Source organism: Mirounga angustirostris, unplaced genomic scaffold (genome assembly GCF_029215605.1).
Source record: "Mirounga angustirostris isolate CCGP_5_RB_7025 unplaced genomic scaffold, mMirAng1.0.hap1 SCAF_4, whole genome shotgun sequence".
NCBI classification, from domain to species: Eukaryota; Metazoa; Chordata; class Mammalia; order Carnivora; family Phocidae; genus Mirounga; species Mirounga angustirostris.
In genome coordinates this window covers 182,278,640-182,293,822 of record NW_026991712.1, presented here as the reverse complement: position 1 = coordinate 182,293,822, position 15,183 = coordinate 182,278,640, and the positions used below count along the sequence as shown (strand labels likewise).

Genomic DNA, 15,183 nt, shown 5'->3' with positions numbered 1-15,183 from the left:
TCCCAGATGGCCAGGCAATGGCTGCTCCGTCCGCGGAAGCCAGTGAGAGCCATTCATTCAGCTCTTCTTTAAGTAGCTGCGCAGCACACAGAACACACACACACTCCACATATGCCCGACTGGGTGCTCTATCAATCCATCCATTATTGGGAAACTTCGGTGAACCCCACAAGATTCTGTGGCTACTCCAAGTGCCCAACAACCAACCAGGAAGTTTCCAGATCAGCCCCAGGAATGGCCGCCTGACCTTCTACCCCAAGCATGGCAATCGGAGCCCAGCATGACTTGGACATTTTGGCAGGTCACCACCTGCTTTAACTTCACAAGGAGAGATCCGTAGAGCTCCTGAATGGGCCTGGAGGATCAATCCCCAAAACCTTCACCCTCCACCGTATGGAAATGGAGTTCGTACCAAATCCTCTTTACTCTTTTTTTTTTTTTTTTCTCACCTCTGACTGACTTAAAGTCTCAGGAGGCCTTAGGGAGGCCTGGAGGACCCTAAGAGACTCAGGGAATCCCAGAAAGCCCACATCATGCTAATGCAGTGGTTCTTCATAAGATAGGGGTCAGGCGGGACAGGCCAAGAATAGGGAGAACTCAGAGTCCCCTCCATCTGCAGGAGAAAGCCACAGTGGCCAGGGACCTGAAGCACAAGTGACTCCTTATGGACTACCCTGCCCCTCACCATGCAGGTGGGAGTGTTGGCAAACAGGAGAAGGGCGTGGAGACAGGGAGTGCTGCCTGGGTGGGCAACCCATACAGTTACCCAGGGCCCCAAGCTCAGGAGGGCACGTGCTTTCACTGTTGTGAAATTCTTTTTTTTTTTTTTTTTTTTAAGATTTATTCATTTATTCGAGAAAGAGAGAGGGAGGGGGAGGGACAGAGAGAGAGGGAGACTCTCCAGCAGACTCCCTGTTGAGCACAGAACCTGACATGGGGCTTGATTCCAGGACCCTGAGTTCATGACCCGAGCCGAAACCAAGAGTTGAACACCCAACTGACTGAGCCACCCAGGTGCCCCGTCATGAAATTCTTAATAATTTAGAACAAGGGGCCCCGTATTTTCATTTTGCATTGGGCCCCGCAAATTATGTAGCCGGTCTTGGGTATGGGTTTTGGGAGATCAGAGGATCTGGATTTGAATCCCAAGGCTCTCCCCCTATAAGCCAAGTGACATCAGAAACGCTACTTATTATATATCTCTGGCTGCAGGGAGCCTCGCCTATCAAATGGCGTGATCACACCTGCTCTCATGGTGGCCGGGGGAACCAAGAGGGGCAAAGTGGGGGAAGAGCTTTGGGAACATGATTACATGCTCCTATTCAAACACAAGGTGTGTTGACCAAGAGGGAAAAGTGAGGCCAATCAGTTCGTGTTGGTGGTGGCTTCCTCCCACCCAAGGATGACCTTCCCCCTTGTGGCAAGATGTCTGTTTTCAGAGCAGTGTGATAGGGAAGCCTCTGGCATGCCCAACCCGCTGGCCCCATTCTCAGTTGAAGAAACTGGGACAGAGTCAACAGATGACCTGCCTGTTGTCACAGAGCCGCCTCCAGGCAGGGCAAGGCCAAGGACATACTGTTCCTGCTGTCCAGGCTCTGCTTTGGCCACAGGACACTTGAGATGGGGACAGTGAGAAGGAGAAGGAGGCAGGATTTGGAGCAGGGAGAACAAAAAGGCTTCATTCTGTTCCATCATACACATGCACACGCATGCGCACACGCACACGGACACACAACTTGTGCATGCATGTACGCGTACACACAGCAAAATTAAAGCTGAGAACTTGGCCAAAAAGAAAAATCCTACCCCTGTTCCATCGAAACTTATTTTAGGGCGGGAGGTAATTGCCAAAGACCCAAATAAAAAGCCAACCACAGGCTGTAAACGGCTTCAAGTCTTTAATTAGACCCCAAGAAAAAATAGTGGCAAAAGAAAAATGAACGTAGAAGGCTCCCTGAGGAGGGAATATGCATGTGGCCCTTTCCCCCTTCCCAAGGCCAGGGGCTTCAGATGAAGCCTACCTGTCCTGTGGTGGACACTGGAGTGTTGGCATTGCCCATCTTGAGGGCAGGCATGAAGCCAAGCACGGCACACGCCAGGCGAGGGCCAGGCTTGGTCTTGGGTCCTTTTCCCAGGGCCGTCCTAGGCCCCAGCCTGAGGAGGCCGGCCCAGCGTTGGGGCTCCATGAAGCCAAGGGGAAAATGAGCAATTTCTACCAGCTCTGGAGGTGAGGGAGCAAGGAAAGGGGAAAGCTTAGGGTCTAGAGTGGCTTTTGACTCACTGAAAGATGTGCCCATCAAGTCACAAGGCCTGGCTCCTTGGCCACTGACCAATCTACCCACATGACACTGCTCCCATTCCCTGGAGCTGTTCTCCAAGCTGTGACTCTAGACCCTGGGCCCTGAGGAGTTAGGTGGCCCTGAGGTCATGTAGGCAAAGCCGATGCCCCAAGACCTCTCCTCACATGGTCCCTCCATGTGAGGGTGTGCTCTCAGGAAGCCTTGGGGTGATGACATGCCCAGCCCCTGGGTTCCAGGTGGCATTGGCCACCCCATGATCTTTCACTGAGCCCCTGCCCAGCCCTGGCCCTTGGAGGACATAGAGGAACCTGGACTGGGTGTGTGGGACTGGAAAGAAAAGGGAAGGTGGGGGTATGCAGAGAAAGGTGTCCATACTCTCACCCCTCATATCAACAGACGCGACTCAGAAGACTAACCAAAACCCATGGTGGGGGGGTCGTGCTAAGTGCCAAGAGCAGCATGAACCATCCCATGGCAGAAGCAGTGGCCTGCACTGATGTCATAATGACAGCTGGTCCCCATGGCGGAAGAGAGGCACTGCACCCAGAACCCAGGGAAGAACCCAGGACAGGGATGAGCCCCAGCCTGCCTCAAGCCAGCGAGCAGGATAGGGCAGCCTGGTCCCCCACCTGTGCGGTGTGGCAGGATGGTGCGGTGGCTTTACAACTAAAGCCAGCCTACCACAAGTGGGCACGTCCAAGGGAGGGAGAGGAAGAGCCGCCTCACTGCTGGCATCAAAGGCAACGGGACAACCATGCTGAAGATCCCCATCCTGCTTTGTCCCATGTCACCCCACCTGCCACACCCACACCTGGCTCCCCTACCAGAACGGGCACTCACTGTGAGTGGGGTGCACAGTGCTCCCCTGGCTCTCTTCTGCCCCCTGCCTCTTCTAAGCCTAGCCTAGGAGGACGTGCTCCAGAAACCCCACTGAATGGGTGGGCCGGCCCTTACCTGCTGCCAAGACATCCCCCTGCTGGAGTGGTGGGCCGTGCCCCGCCGGATATGCTGTGTTTTTCCACCAGTTTCCTTCCCTAGCTCTCAAACAGAATGTCAGTGACCACAGATTAGCAGCGGGCCAAACAGCAGTAAGGGCGGTAGCACCTAAGGGGCCCAGACCCGGTTGCAAGCACTGAAGAGGCCACACCCCTGCAAAGAAGGAATTGGCATGTCCATTTTACAGAGGAGGACATCGAGGCTAAGCGTGGTGACGTGGTGGCCACACGTCGACCAAGCGTGGGCCTGACTGCAGCCCAGGCGGGCCTGGTTCCAAAGCCTGTCTCTCACCATCAGCCCCTTCCGCCCCCCAGTTCTCTAGTGCAACCTCTCGTGCTAGGCCTGGCTGACCCCTTCGCGCTGGCTGCTGGATTCTGTGCACTGGTTTAATGCTTGTGCCTTGTGCACTCGGAGTATAAAGCAGGTGATAAGCATGACTCCTTTCCTAGCTACCCACCATGCCCTGTGGTCAAGGTCAAGGCCTGCATGGCCAGAGCAAGCTGGAAGGTCTTTCCAGGAGGAGAAGCAGGTGTAAATCTGACCTTCCAAGGCAGTCCCCACATCACCATCCGGGTCAAGTGGGCCTCCCTGCTGGCCCCTTCCTGCTTGCCTTGCTCTGTGAGGCTGGACAGGCTTTCATCCATCAGGACAGGTGGAATTCCTCCTGGACGAGCCCTATGGCCACTGCTTCCCAACTTCCTTCCCAGCTTGGGAGCAGGCTGGGAGAAGCAGTCCAAGCTCCTGGCAGAGGCAGCAGGAGTCCTGCTAATTAATTAGCTCTCTGTCTTCCCCGAGTGTTCACCAGACACAACCAGATGGTCCCAGCAACGTGCCCTCTACTCCCGTCCTCCCCTTAAAATGACATGACATCTTCACCTTATACCCCGCCTCCATCTTCCCCTTCTATATTGCAAACCCCTCCAAAAACCCTTTCTCTCCCTCAGCCAGGCCCGGGCCCAGAGAGCCCCAGAAGGATGGGAGGATAATGAGAGCTCTGGTCCAGGTTTGCAGTGGAGAGAGTTCCAAGTGGAGCCCAAGTTTAGACAAGACTCTACTTTCCTTTTGCTTTCAAACAATTCAGCTAGGGGGTAGGAGACCCAGGGCTGAGTCTGCCCCTATTTCTTGGAAGTGTTAAGAGATGACTCTGTGTCCAAAAAACACAGACAACTTAAAACCCCAGACAATCAAGGCTGACTGGTCCCCCCTACCCTGCCCCAGGAGGACACCACATAGAAGCTGCTCCAATCAGAAGCAAAAAGCTCACTGGGGCCTCTGCAGTACCACAGACTCTTCCACGGACTCTCTGTTGACATCTCTGGGTCCTAGGTGGGGTGGTGGCCTGCAAGGGACAAGACTGTGCCCTCCAGGTGGCCAGCCTGTGTAGGCACACTCAACCAGGCATCGAGTAATGGAACAGCCAAATCCCAGGGGCAAAGAGCTAGGGTCAATCGAGGCTGGAGCCACAGTTGAGAAGCCCTGGTGGGTCCGAGAGGCCCAGGAGTGGGGATGTCAACAGGCCCTATTTCAGGAGGCCACCCAATGCCCCGGTGCCAGCCCCTATGAGGTGTAGGCTCCAGCTGGTGAACCCGACTCACTCTTCTGGGAGTTGGGTTTTCCCCCTTATAAAATGAACCTGAGCTGGATGGCCCCTGGGGTCGCAGGGAGCCGGACTGCTCACACTTAGCCCTCCGGAGGGGCCAGCTGCGATTATTACTGTCATGATTATTATTATTAGCATCATTTTCAGGAGCATCGCTCTTTTGGAGTCCAAACATTCTATGGGCCTCCTCTCAGACAGAGCTACAGAGTAATGGGGGAGATCTGAGCTTATGGCCTAGAAGAGCCACACTTCCCGAAATGTTTAGCCCAGAATTGAAACTAGCGAGGAGAGAGAGGGTAATAAAGATTTGATTAGAGGCTGTGAGGGGTCTGGCCAGGTTTCACGAGCCTGAGTGATCCCAAACTGGCCCACTTGGGCTCCACAAGGCACCCACCTCAGAGCAGCCAGAACTCAGACACACGGCTGGATCTTCCAGGCCCACCGTGGAGTTGATGGGGGATGATCTTTGGGACGAAACATGATTGTCTAGGGCAGCAAGGGTTAAAGCCGGGGCTGGGAGAGGCCAGGCAACACGAAGCACTCCCTGTTTATTAATAAGCTATTTATCACCAGCTTTGCTTTTAATGCCATTTGGGCTTAATGTCGTTAATGAAATATAAATGCCCATGCTAACGATGTGGGTCAGAGGCAGCACGGGCAGCAGACGGCTCGCGAAACAGGGCCAAACCGCCGGGCACACTGGGGAAGAGGCTGAGAGCTCAGCAGGAGGAAGAGGTTGCCACCGGCTCAGCACCCCCAGCCCCCTCTGCTCCTGTGCCAGGGGGGCTCCACAGCTGGCTGTGTGTGTGTGTGGGGAAAGGCTGGGAGGAAGGCACCCCAGGGGCTGGGGGAGAGGAGGCCTCAAGGGCACGGGATGTTGTTAACTCCTAGAGAATGGAGCGGGAGTGAGAGAGCTCCCACCTCGGGGGCACCGCCTGCCTGGCATCAGGCCCCTTGGCTGCAGGAGGCTGGACTACCACCAGCTGGCAGTGGGCCCCTCTCCCCGCCCTGAGCGCCCTGACCACTGGGAACAGAGCCGGAGTGAGAAGGGTCATGAGAGGGAACAGGGAGGATCCCATAGGAAGTAAGGACTCCAATAAAGACCAGCATGACATCCCAGGCTACCCAACCCCCCTGGCTCGGGCTGTTCAGTGGCCTTGGGGGTGGGCGCCGAGAGGTCAGCAGATGGGTATTTCTATCCAGTGCCCTGAGGCCCTGGAACCTGGAGGTGGCTCTGCATGGCAGGCTATTGTCCCTGACCTTCTACCTGACCTGACCTGGCCCTGCCCACACAGTGGGTCCTCCCTGCTGACCTCTCCCTAGGCTCAGAGCAGATAGATGCCCTTAACAGATGATGACCACCTAACCCAGATGACCCCAGCAACTTCACACGTTCCCCTCTGCAGAGGCCCCAGACTCTTCCCAGACATGAGCACCCCTCCCCGTCATCCCCCCACCCCCACCGGGGGAGGCAGCTCTGGGACTTCCTTCCCGCTTGGAGGCCACGGATCCTTCAGAGGAGACTTGGACTCTACTCATCCAAGGGCCACCTGGGCCCAAATATAGGTTAGAGACTCCTGCAAGCGGCTGACCCTTGTTCCATCCTCCTTGTCCTGCAGCAGCATGCCCATGAAGGTCACTGTCCTGGCCCCGCCTTGCTCCCCAAGGATGCTACCTCTTCCAGAGGGAGCTCCAGGCTATTCTCAGGAGGGAGCCCAGCAGCCTCTGTCCCTACCCGCTCAGGACTGGCTGAGGAAACGCAGGATGACCATTGGCGAAATTTGAATTTCAGATAAACCTCGCATACTTTTTTAGTGTACGTACGTCCCCGATATTACATGGAACATACTTCTACTAAAACTTACTTGTGGTTTATCTGAAATGCAAATTTCACTGAGCATCCTGTATTTTTTTTTCCAGTTTTTATTTTAATTCCGGTTCGTTAACATACAGTGTCATGTTAGTTTCAGGTGTCCAACATGCAGCCCGTTTTTTTATTTGCTAAGTCTGGCCACTCTCTCCTGCTTCTCGGCAGGTAACACCTGGTAGGTGGGTGAGCAGAACTGTAGGGGGCAGTGAGGGAGAAAGGAGGACTCCGCCCATCTCGGGACAGCAGTCCTCCTTTCAAGAGACTCTGTTTGTCACTGTCCCACCCCCGCCCTCTCCCCTCAGTGGTCACTACGACACAGCCCGGTGCCACGGCTCACCTGTGGGGGTCCCCTCTCCCTGCACCCCTCAAAGTCACCTCCGTGTCCCCAAGGAGTACAGGGCTCATTTGCTGGGGCTTGGTGGAGCTCAGCTCAGAGGCTAATCCCCTGGGTGGCTCCTGTCAGATTATTAATTAGCTAAAGCGGATCGGTCCTGGAACAACATGCGCTTGGACTTCAGATAAAGCAGGCCAGGGGAGCCGGGCGGGGGGCTGCTTAAAGTGACAAGAGCCTGTTTCTGAACCGCTCCCCGAGGAGGACTGAGAGGGTGGGCAGAGGCTGGTGGGGGGGGGGAGGGGGCAGCGCGGTTTGCAACAGAGCCCTCAGCACTCCCCTCCCCTGCTCAAGAGCACACACCCGGGAGGCAGTGGGTGCAGACGCACCTAGGGACCCGGAAGAGGAGGAGTCGGTGACAGTTGGGTCTTGCTTTTTAATAAAGTACTTGTGCCTGATCAGATCGAGTCACCCAGAACTCTTCCAAAGCCTCTTATTTCACTTGGGGTAATGGCGGCGAGGCCTGGGGGATCTGGGGTCCCTCGCGCACCCCCATGACCTCACGTGGCATCTCCCCCACGAGCTGCCCTCCAACAAGTCAGGCTGCTCTTGCATCTAGGAGCTCACACTTGCTGTTCCCCCTGATGGGAACACTCTTCTCCCAGGTATTAAGTAGGGGGGCTCGCTCCATCACCTTCTCCATCCTTACCCAGATGTCACCATCCCAGTGCTGTGTCCCCCAGATGCCACACTGAAGAATTACAAACCATCCTCCCCCACCCCCGCCACACGCTCTCCCCATCCTATTCTCTAAACGTGCTGGTTTTCTCCTGGACACACGTGGCCATCCAACAAATACTGTATTTCTTTATCTCATTTGTCATTGCCTCCCTCCACTGAAAGGCAGATCCCACAGCACTGTTCATTCGCTGCTGTGGTTCGGGTCCACTTCGCCGTGTCTCTCAGTAAGGCTTGATGAATGAATGAAAATGAGAAATGAATGACCGAGGTTGAAGGTCAAGATTCGGACCACCACCTCTTCCGGCTCTGAGCCGAATGTGAAGCCTGGGCTGCCCTGGGGGCTTCCCAGGCACACATCTCCCCCGATTCCTCCTTCTGCCCCCACAGAGGCAGGTGCTCCTCTCACCTGGTCCTATCATTTCCCTTAAGATGCATTTCCGGCTCTGGGTCTCCTGAAGGATGGCCTCGGGGACCCATCTCCCTGCCACCCAGACCCTCCCCCAGCTGGGCCTGCTACAGGCTCTGCCCCAGAAGCAGGGGTGGGGGGTGGGGTGGCAGTGAGGGGGTGAGGAGAGGGAGTGGGGGCTCCCAGCTGCTGCCCGGGCCCAGCTCAGCTGCCGGCAAACTCCTGGGCTTGGATTGTTTTGACTTGAGTCGGTGAAGCTGAAATATTGAGTCACGACGGCCCTAAACTTCATTACCAGCTTTTAGCACAGATTACTAAGGGAAAAAAGTTGCTTTTAATTGCTTCTCCCGATTAGCATTTCTGGAGAAGAAACTAGTGATTAATTACACCTTCCCATTTCCACTCGCCCTGGCCACAGGGGTCCCAACCCCAGGCTGCCATATGGAGGCTCAGGGGCAGAAAAGGCACCTGCTCCCTAGGGGCCAAGAAACCCAATCAGAGAGAAAACATGAGTGGGTAGCGGAAGGTGAGGAACACGCCCAGAGCAGGTTTAATGGAGAAGCAGTAGCTGGTGGTGAGGGGCGGCCACATAAGTGTCCCCACACTGGGCTGCCTCAGGCCTCTGTGTGGTGTCCTCTGGGCTGAAGGGCTTTCTAGACCAGCTCTACACCTGGGTAGATTCTGGAATAATAGAGGCCGGGGAAGCTGGGGGAGACAGAACAGCAGGAGCCCCGGGACCTGCAAGAGAGGACGACATGTTCACAGTCCCCGGGACTCCTCTCTGGGGGCTCCCCGATGGTGCTCCTCCAACACCACCAGAGTGCTCTCCCTGTGGAGGCCTCACAAGGATGGAGGCAGGACAGAAGTGCCTCTCCCCTCGTCCACAAGACCTTAACCCTCCCAAAGCCATGGGCTGTTGTCCCTTTGGAGCAACCATGTCACCAAACGCAGAGAGGCCCCGAGGTAGCTCCAGACAGGCAGGTACGGCCGGCCCTTCCCCATCCCTCTCCCCTTGGGTCTGTGCCTGGTGGGATCCAGGGGCTTCCTGAGTCTGCTAAGAGACAGGGAAAACTGAGGAAGGAGGCCCAGGGCCGGGGCGTCCGCAGCATCAGGGCCGAATTCTCACCCTGAACAGAAACCAGAAGGTTCGGTGACACTTCCCAAGCCTTGTAGTTCAGCCATCCCCCCCAAGCGTGAACTTACCCAGGGGTGGCACAGGGCTCGGACCCCCAAGTCCCATAGCCAGTACCTCTCCTGATCCCCCCTCTGCACCCCCTCCCCCAGCTGCTTGCCTGGAACAGCCAGCCCCACATCAGATCAGAGCCCGGGAGGAAGGAGTTAGAACTGTCCAGTCCAGTTACAAGTGAAGGCCATGGATCTAGTACAGGCCATGGAGGCAAAAAGCAGAAGAGCCTCCCACGCCTGCCCACCCAGACACACCCTCCCCCGGGGCTCAGCCCAGGGTTCTGATGTTGGCAGACACACCCAGGAAGGCTGGCTGACACCCCCTCGGAGCCAGGCAGAGTCACCAGCTGCCCGCCTGGGACATCCCTGTCACCCCCTGCAAACGTCGCCAGCCTGCCCTTCTGCTCCCTCCTGTCACTCCCCCTGGAGGTCAAGCCTCCAGAGCTTTCCTGGAGGGCTGAGCTGGCCCATATGGCTGAGAATATGTTGCCAGCATGGGCGAGTACTCACTGGGGCCCCCGCAGCCGGCTGTGACAGCTCCATGCTCCCTCCTCCCAGGCCTCTGGCTTGCTGTCTAGGACGTGTAACACTTACCCCGGAGGGCCCAGGATCGCTTCACTGTGATAGCATCGCTGTTTGGGGTTGCCTGCCCCATCCTAGCCCAAGCAGATGATACCAAGACCCAGGAGAGCTGAGCCTTGTATCAGAGGCCCAGGAAAAGGGGACAGTGGCCCAAGTCAAATCTGATGGGGTACCTATGGGAATCCACACCGTGAATTGTGAAAGGACTTTCCACATGCAAAGACTGCTAGGATCCCTGCCCATACACTGGGGCTGGAAGCTGAGCTGGCCCCAGTGGAAATGAGGAGGTCTTAGACAAACCCTTAGACAAATCTGGCCCTGGGTGACCGGATGCCCGGGAGAAGGTATGCAGATGCTCAGCCCTTGAGAACACAGATCACATTTACGACCACAGTGACAGGAACTATACGAACTAGACCCAACCTCAAACCCAGCACCGAGCCCACGGAGCAGAGGCACAAAACAAGCTCCCGTGCAGTCTTCGGGCCAAAAGGACGGTGAGCTTGGAAATACCTACTGAAAACAATGCCAGAGACGAGCGGGCCTCTGGCCTTCCCTCTACATGGTGCCGGCCAAGAGATGCCTAAACCACTCTACCACGCTTTCTCAGCAGCCAGCACCGGGCCCTGGATGGTGCTTCTCCTTAATCCACAAAACGTATGGCCTCTGAAAGCCACGGGTGGTGCCTGGCACTGGCAGGGTGGGGGTGTGAGAGGAGAGGAGATGCAGGCCCACATCGGGGCCCCTGGAATCTGGGGTTGGCCTGGCTCTTCTTTTCGCCGTTCGCTCCCACAGCAAGCACTACTCACCCTCCCTCTCAACGCATGGACTCGGCGCCCTTCCACGCTGTCCACCTCCTCGTGTCAGCGTCTGTCCACAGCAGCCTCCCATCCGGCCTGCTTTCTCCCCTGCCCCCGTGCAATCCATTCTTCCCACTGCAGCCCCAGCCAGCTTTTCCAAAGCAAAACCCAGATCACTTTACCTCCATGCTTAAAACCCTCCAGTGGCTTCCTGTCACCTAAAGAATAAAATGCCAACTTCCCCGGCCTACTGACCCCTACAAACGGGTCCACCTCCCAGCCACCGGGACCTTCCTTCTGTTACCAAATGTACTGAGCTCATCCCACCTCAGGACCTTTAGACCAGTCGTTTTCTTTCTGGACTATTCTGCCTGCTCCTCAGAGGGCTGTCCACTTCCTCTCCTTCCATCTCAGCTGTCACCTCCTCAAAGAGGCCTCCTCTGACTGCCCCCTCACTTCACACCACTTCATCCTATGTCCATTCTGTGCTAATGGTGTCCTTGTTCCTTTTTGGTGGATTCCTTGTCTGCCTGCCCAACCAGAACTCCATGAGAGCCAGGGCTGTCTTGTCCACTCTACCCCCAATGACTGGCAGAACCAGGCCCTCGGTTTCTGTTGATTAAATATAACCAGATCTTACGCAGCACAACCAGAAATAGGGAGAGTCTGAACTATACAGGAGCAGGCCTGTGGATCGGGCCTGAGTATAGACTCACCTTGGCCCACACTCCGAGGTGGTGAGGAAGGACACCTCTGAGACCATGGGTCAGCCCTGCCCCAGAGGACGTGGACCTGCGGCCAAACCCGGTTCCTGGGAAGAGGTGGGTAAATGTGGAGGGGCTTGGCCACAACATTCCCTCTCAGGGCCCTCAGAGTTCCCAAGCTTCGTTATTAAGCTTTAGATGGCTGATGCCAGGACGCGGGAGCCCCACAGGACTCGTGGAGCCCGTCCCCTAGGCCAGCATGGCCCCTGGGAGTCAACAGTGAGTGGAAACTTCAGAAAGGGAAAAACTAATAGGCATGTTTTGCCGAGGGAATGAAGAAAACAAAAAGCCAGCCACTGAGAAGAGAACGGGCAATATTCCCCCTTCAAAGCGGGGAGCTATACGCACTTTGGCAACCTGCTGCTCATGTGCTGGGCCCAGCCGGGCCCAGGGAGACCAGGTAGAGGCTTGAAGACACGTGGGCCTGCCTTCCCAGGACCCACGATGATCAGAGAAGCAGAGTCAGGCAAGAAGAGCCCAAGAAGTGTAGAGACATACAAGTGCTCGTGCCAAACACCCAGCAAGACCGCTACACCAACAATCTCGACACCGCCATCAGGGGACAACAGTAGCACATCTTAAATGTGGACAGACCAGCTCCTGGAGTGTGATCGCTTTCTAGACACCAGGAAGAAGAGTCTCGGCCACGCAGTTGCTCCACCACAGTAACCCAAGGTGACATTTACATCTGATTTGCAAATCCCTGCCCTGTATCCAAGGCTTCTAGTCCCTGAGGTGGCACAGCCTGGAATCAAGCAGGCCCACAGCTTTGGGGACCTCTCAGACCCCAGTGGGCACCAAGGCACCCATCGCTGCCAAGTGCTTCCTCCCTGCAAGTTCAAAGTCCAGAGTTGCAGAGCCTGGCCACGGAGGGAGGGGCAAGACACACCTGCCCATGGCACCCACAGGGAGGGACGGAGCTGGTAAGTAAGCTGGGGCTGCTGACTCCTGTCCTGCGCACACAGGAGGAATGGCTTGCGGCCTTGCCCTCCCCGCCATTTTCTAGACCCTCCACCTCGGCCCCTGTCCTAACACCATGCCCATCAATTTCATCAGCACCTAACCCTTCTGGACTGGTTTCCTTGGGATCCCAAGAGAACACTGAATGACGACCAATAGGTGGTAAGTCACCTGCTGTGTGTCAACCCCCCACCACAAAAACTGCCACGTCTGCTACCCGCAGGGAGATATCTGACAGTACCAGCCTCACAGACTACCCATCCCTGGTGTTAAGTGACCTGCCTTCGGCGAGGGGCGATTTCTGAGCCTGGATCAAGACACCTGTGGGAGCCGCCTGGGTGGCTCAGTTGGTTGAGGATCAGACTCTTGATTTCGGCTCAGGTCACAATGTCAGGGCCTTAGGATCGAGCCCAGCATTGGGTTCTGGGCTCTGTGCTCAACAGGGAGTCTGCTTGAGATTCTCTCTCTTCCTCTGCCCCTCCCCTGGCTCATATGCACACACACTCGCTCTCTCTCTCTCTAAATAAATGAAAAAAATCTTTAGGAAAAAAAAAAAAGACACCTGTGGCTTCTCCTCTAAGGTCCTCAATCCTACGTCTTCTTACTTTCACCTAGGGTGCCTGAGCCACCACCATCTGGGTCAGAACCCTCTGAGAAAGGCCTCCTCAGTCCCTCTCCTAAGAAGGAACCCCCAAACTGGCCAACCACAGCCCCCACCCACATTTCCCAGACACATCTTGGGCATCAGGAGTAGCTACCTTTGCATCCCAAGAGGCCGGGGTCCAAAGTCCACTCCAATGCTGGAGCTGCAGGATCCCCTTCTACGGGAGGGGGTCGACAAGTGTGGCGGCTGGAAGGGCAGGTGAGATGGAAGGGGTCTTTGCCTTCAGTCGGCGAGGTATGTTTGCCTACCAAAATGAAAGGGGAGAACAGATTATTAGGCTACAGCGGAGACCCACAAAGCTACTCCAGAGAAGAGGACAACAGATGGCGTGGTTTCGACATTTTGCACCGTAACCAGCCAGCCCGTTGCTGGTAAGAGTCTCGGACCCTGCCTGACCCTACGATCCTACAACCAATGCACCCTTTGCACAATCATTAGCCAATTGCTAAGCAGCGGTCACACCTAACACAAGAATCAGACAGGTAGAAACCATGATAGGCCAATCAGATGCCACCCAGGTAGAACAGAGGGATCATACCCAAGGCTCGGCACCCCGGGGGAAAGGTCAGCCTGACAAGAGATCACGCTGACCTGGAAGGCAGATCAAAGCCACACAACCAAAGGAAGCCTTGGGCTCCCCAACCTCTGCTCCCTCCCCGTTCCCTAGGCCAGCTTCCAGCCGCTCCCATGAACCCCCAGTGGCCTTGTGGGAGTCTCTAAAAACGGAATCAACAGGTGTCTCCGCAGTGACCCAGGATGGTCAGTTTGGTTTCTTCTGTTTCCCCCTCCCCTCCCCACCACCATCCATGCTGGTCCCATGCCATCTCATCCCATAGAACAGAACAGAGGGTGCAGGCGCATACCGAGAGGGGACTGCTGAAATTCATGTGTGATAGGTGTTGGCCCCAAAAAATGTGGCCAAAGAAAGTTGGTGCCCTGCTACCGGCAACCTTTGTGTCAATTTAAGCAAATATTGTGGTGTTTCCATGGTGATTCCTGTTTTGAATATCCACTACACTCACTTTTTAAAGGGCTTTTCCTGTTTGCGTTTCAACTTCAAATCTGTAAATATTTTCAGCCTTTTTAGAAAAATCAGCCCATGCGCATGCAAACACGAATACAGCACCTAACCTCGGTGCACAAGCTCCCAGGCCCGGAGGTCCAGGCGCATGGATGGGAGAGTGGGCGTGGAAACCCCAAGGGGGCTCTCTATCTGCTCCCACACGGCCCCCCCTGCACATGGGGCTGGCATCAGGGAGGGTGGTGGCTGGGGGACGGCAGCGTCCATGGCGCCTGTATGCTCCCAGGGCGTGTGAGCGGGCTCGGCCTGACTCTACGGGGTGGCGTGGTGTGGGCAGCCACCCAGCAGGTTCTCCGATGCGGCCCAGCCCTCGGATCCCCGAGCCTCCCTGGAGGGCAGGAACCCCTCCTCTCCTGCCTCCCAAGGCTGGGCCCCGAGTGGAAGGGGTTGTTGGGCTGTGAAGGCGAGAGGTCCCAGCAGCGGCTCCCCCCACCTCGACTCTGGGGCACTGCCACTGAGCCGGGCCAGTGACAGTGGCCCCAGGCCTTGGATCGGCCCGGCTCCCACCCCACCCTTCGGCACCATACAGGGTTAACAGCGGGTTTCCTGGTTTCCATGGATTCCCGCCAGGCCCCTAATGTGAGTTTCGTGTGATTTGGGGGAAGTGGATTTCCTTTGTTTTCCAGTTTGGGAATATTTTTTTCTTTAAAAAAGAGGAAAAAACACTTTAATGGGAACTTCAGGGCCACTGGGAGACTTACTCTTCTGGGCTTTGACATTCCCCTGCCTGTTGGTCCAGAATCCCCCAAAGCCCTGGGCAGCTCACCCACCAGCCAAATATCTCCAAGCCAGAGAGGAAGGGGTGCCTCAGACCACCTACAGCTCCCTGCCCCCAGAACATTCTTCTGCTGGGGGGGCTCCATTCCAATATCCCATCAGAATGGCCCCCGCCTCATCTGAAAG

At 56.2% G+C, this 15,183-nt stretch overlaps 1 protein-coding gene across 1 annotated transcript in view; it reads right to left on the bottom strand.

Moving 5' to 3' along the window:
* Nucleotides 1-15,183, bottom strand: part of CASZ1 (castor zinc finger 1) — a 145,981-nt gene that overhangs the window by 100,808 nt on the left and 29,990 nt on the right. Inside the window, exon 2 of the mRNA XM_064589940.1 lies at nt 13,294-13,443. The gene's annotated coding sequence lies outside the window, so the exon portion shown is untranslated. The remainder of the gene's footprint in view (nt 1-13,293; nt 13,444-15,183) is intronic.